Here is a 4729-nt window from a genome sequence, read left to right on the forward strand (position 1 = left end):
AAGGACCTGGCCATGGCAAAGGCCTTCAAGGGTAGGGCTTAGCCATGGAGTCTCTGGATGGGATGTATCCATTGAACCTGTACTATGGTCCTAGGTGAGGGCCAAATCTCCATTTCTTCATCTATAAAATACCTCCCAGGGATGCTAGGGTCAAGAATGCATGAAAGAAAGAGAGAGAGAGAGGAAGGAAGGAAACAAGTAAGCATTTAACAGTAGGTGTGTAACAAATGTCAGTTTTCTTCCTTCCTGAGGGTTTTCTGCATTGTCTATTATTGGTCAGAAGTCTCTTAACTGGAAATGACAAAACCCCACAGATTGATGGACTGGGCAGAAAAGGGCTGGGAAGGAACTGGCTTTGGAGACGCCTGGTGTCAGGGACTCAAAGCTGTCAGGATACCTCCATCGCTGTGTCCTCTACCTCCCATGGCAACTCTGCCTCTCTTCCAGGCTTCTGCTCCTTGTGGGGAATGTGGCTCCTGGAGGCTCAGGCCCACAGGCTTGCACTTCTAAGACCAAGAGGAAAGGTCTGTTTCCCTGCTCCAATCTGATAAATCCCAAGGGGAGGGACTCCGCTTGGCCTGGCCTAGATCACATGTTGGAAAGGCCTCCCTCGTCCAGTGTGCCTGGTACCTCTCCGAGCAGGCAGCTCTGAGCACTCTGAGCCACGCCCCTCTCAGAGAGGGTAAGGAGGGAGCCAGGCAACTTGTCCTCTCCTGGCTCCCCTGGGTCTCCCACTGTACATGGCATAGCCCTGTATCTGAAGGCTCCCCAGTAGACAGAAGGTCATCTTTCAAACAAAACCAGGCCAAGACTCCAGATGAGGTTGGATGTTTGCACAAGGCCACACAGAGCCCAATCCTAGGGCTCTAAGCCCTGGGGAGTGTCCACCACCACATGCATAAGCTTGTCTGTGAATATTCTGCCTACAGTCAGAACTTTCCCTTAACAATGTGCCTTGGAAAGATCTGAGGCATTCTGAAGTGTTCTCCCTTCAATTCCACAGACTGAAAATTATTCCTTTGGATCTCTGAATTTTAAACATTGATCAATGAGAAAATAGGATTCACCTAAACACCTGGTTATGTTTCTGATCACCTGTATTGTATTAGTGCTTGTCAAAAGCAGTTTTTGATGAGGAGAAACACCTCCTACAGACGGCCTCCACCACCCTGAACGTGAATAAAGACAACTGAGGTCCTCTAGCTAGAAGTAGTAGTTACGATTACCCTTGGCCAAAGATGGGTGGGGAAGGGCCTGGTGGCAGGTGGCTGCGGGCCCCTGAATGATTCTGGGTGTTGGGATGCAGCTATGGTGTAAAACAGAGATGGGCAGGGAGATGCAGCAGCCTCAGAACACCCATGCCAGAAACTCTGCTAAGTGGTCAGGTAGGCCCCTCCCTCCCCACGCCCACCACCCAGGGGTGGCTTTGCCAAACCACACCCGGCACGACATGCATAGAGGTGAATGTCACAGCACAGACGCCAGGGGAAGGCGCAGGAGTGGAGGAGGAACCAGGGATCGGAGCAGAGTGGCGTGAGCAGGGCCCACTGTCTCCTCCCCCAAGGCAGGTGGCCAAGCAGGGCTGAGATGTCCTGGGCGACTGGAAGGGAGGGGAGTGGAAACGCCCCATGCTGCCACCTGCTCCTTGTAACCAGAGCAGGAGCCCAGGTTGGGGCCTGGTGAGAAACGAGACTGGAACTGAAAAGGGACAGTCAGATGGGTGACGGTGAACAAAGGCCTCTCTCTGGGAGAGAAATCCTGGCTGGCTGCGGGGCGCGCTTAGGCCACCCCGGGGCCCTCGCCAACCAGTCCGAGGCCAGGCAGCGCCGTTTCCTCCGCCGAGGCTGGTCCCCTTCCGTCGCGGGGAGGAGCTGTTCCGGGATCGGGGCCGCCGCTCCGGGGCGGAACAGAGGGCGCGGCCTGGCGGGAGAGGGGCGACGGGGACGGCGTGGCCGGGAGGGGGCATCCTCCGCCCTGCCCAGTCCGGCAGTCTCCTCGGCGACGGCGACCTCACCGCGGAGGCGGGGAGAGCTGGAGGGAGAGTCTCTGCCGGTTGCTACGCAACGGCCCGGTGACGTCAGGCGATTGAGTTTGGTTCCCAAGGTAACTGGCCGGGCAGCTGGGCCGGGAACTATTTGTGTCTGTCCCCAGAGGGTCTGCGGAGCCTCCGGGGTCTGGCGCAGCTGAGGAAATGCGCTCTTGGCCCGGGGGCAGGCGAGGGACGGAACACAGAGGCCCTTTCAGCCCTCGGAGGCCCGTGACCCAGGCGGGGCGGGGTCTGCGCCCAAAGCAGGACGCCCCTCCTCCTCTCCCTGCCGCCCCGGTTTTCTCCCCACTCCTGCTGGGGAGGCCCCTGGACCTCCAGGCTTTGTCCTACTTGTAAACGGTCTCCTGGGTAAGCTCCTGGAAGAAAAGCGCTTCTGTTTGTAGCAGGCCGGCCCGCACAGTCACCCTCACTAGCACACAGTAGGCTCTCATGGGACTCTCAGCACGGCCTTCCCATGGGACTGTGGACATTTGCTGCCCTTTCGGAGCTGCGAGACGCCTCCAGCACTCAGAACCCCTTGTCAGGTTCTCATCTCCAGAGCCTATGTACCTGTCCTCCCTGCCTGGTGAGCAGATCGGCTTTATAATTTGGAGGCCACAATGCAAAAATAAGATGAGAGGCCCCTTGCTCAGAAATGACTGCAGGACAAGGTAGGGAACAGGCCTCAGTCCTGCCCACTGAGAGTAAACTGCAAGAGACCAAAAGTGACAAGTACTTGTGTAAACAAACTGAGGCAGGTGGCATCAGTCACAGAGGAGAGAGGATAATGTTCGAACCAGGAGTGGAATAAGGTGAGGGACAAGACACAACAGGAGCAGGAAGAACATCAGGTGTGCAAAGACACAGCAATGACCTAAATTTGGGCCTGAGTGCTGGCCCCGGCCCGCCTGGGGAACCGCTCAGGACTCGGCACTGTAACTGGGTCTCAGGACTTAAGGGAGGCGGTCTATCCAGGCCTCTCAGGCTACTCCTTCCTAATGGCACCTGTCACAACAGGGTTACATCCATGCCTCTCACAATCTGGCTCCCTGGAGCCTTCCCTTGCCCAATGGCTGGACTGGGGACACAGATATCTGAACCCAGGCCACAGAGAATGGGCCCAGCATTGACATCCCAGACCAGCTGTTGGCCCAGGAGCCACGGCGTGCTTCTGCTCTGCCTGTCCTACCCAACCAAGGCATCTGCCCCATCCCTGTGAACCTTCATGTCTCCTGTCAACAGTCTGACAGCTGACCAGGGGCTCGGAGGGCAGGAGGCATCTGGCATCTCACGAAGAGCAGCCCAGGAGCTGGCTTTCCCAGGCAGTGACTCTCCACAGTCTGGTCTCAGTTGAGAAAAGTCGCCAGCCCTCATCTTCTCCTCCCCTCTGGGTGAAGCAGGCGCCATGATCCCAGTCTCACATATAGGACCTGTTTAAATTCATCCAGGCCCATCTCCTCCCTGCTGCCCTCCCCCCGATTCCTTAGTGTCTCCCATATGATCCCTCGGGAACAGGCCCTGGGCCTTGGAACCAGAGCTGGTGAACAGAACCAGCAACATAATTTATGGGGCCCAGGGCAGAATGAAAATGGAAGCCTCCTTGTTAGAAAAGTACTAAGACTGTCCAGTGACCACAAAGCACTAAACCAAGCATGGGGCCCTGTGGGACAGCAGAGGTTGCAGGCTCATGAAGCCAGCCCAGCTGGTGCGTCCTCGACACCAAGCAAGCCTCCTTCCTCAGCACAGCCCACCTGTTCCCTCTCTCAGGGTCTATCTGCTGACCTCTCCCCATGGTGCTGCTAGCTGCTTTCTGGACCACTGTCCTACACATCCATTCAGCACAATCCGGGTATCCAAGGAGGCCCACCAAATATCACATGGTGGGGGGCAGGGGGGGACGTGCCCAGTGTTTTTTAATCAAAGAACCAGAACCACAGAACACTTCCAGGAATGATCATTTCTGCAAACACTGGATGTTTGGGTCTCTATTTTCAGCCAAAGAACATTTATTCTTGAAAAAGTATCTGAGGGTCAGCTACATAAGATGATGAACCATGAAGTATAGCGGCTGATTGATGAGAGACTTTGGCAATGACCAACACTAAAACAATATATAAGAACAAAAATCAAGGACATGTCTGTGGCCTCCTAAGGTCTACATCACAACCATGATTCATCCCTCTCTGTCCTCAGGGAACCAGGAGAGAGAACTGCCTCAGCCCATCTGGTTCATCTCCAACCGGGGATCAGGCCCTGCAAACCCGTCTGTTGGGCTCCCTCCACCAGCCTATTTGAACCCTACCCTCCTGGCAAAGCAAGCCCCCCACCACTGTGTGGGCACTGTGCTGCCCCATCCAGGCCCCTTGCAGGGGGGTACCCCAGTGCTGGGGATGCTGGCTGCAGACACCAGGACCCTCAGCTGTCAGCCCTCTCTAGAGATAACCTCAATTGAAGGAAATAAAACACCTTGGCCAAAGTGAAGATCTTTACCTGTTTAAAGCATCACTTTGGCTGCCGGGAAGAAAAGGATTCACTGCATGCACCTCCTGTTCGGCACACGTTAGCCCTTTGGCCTGATTGTTAGTTTTAACCTGCGTTTGTGTGATAACCTGTCTGTTGCTTGAGGTTGGAACCCAGCCCTTGGCCCATTTGGGTCCTTACACAGCCTTGCACTGAGCAGGTGCTCAACAGACATTTACAGAT

At 55.6% G+C, this 4729-nt stretch overlaps 1 long non-coding RNA gene across 1 annotated transcript; it reads left to right on the forward strand.

Annotated features, from left to right (window-relative positions):
• Window positions 1–534: 534 nt before the first annotated feature.
• On the forward strand, window positions 535–4507 carry LOC141577754 (uncharacterized). Its single transcript, XR_012507200.1, has 2 exons — window positions 535–2103; window positions 4220–4507. It is a non-coding gene; the product is annotated as an uncharacterized LOC141577754 (long non-coding RNA).
• The last annotated feature ends 222 nt before the right edge of the window (window positions 4508–4729 follow it).

Source organism: Camelus bactrianus, chromosome 5 (genome assembly GCF_048773025.1).
Source record: "Camelus bactrianus isolate YW-2024 breed Bactrian camel chromosome 5, ASM4877302v1, whole genome shotgun sequence".
Lineage (NCBI taxonomy): Eukaryota > Metazoa > Chordata > Mammalia > Artiodactyla > Camelidae > Camelus > Camelus bactrianus.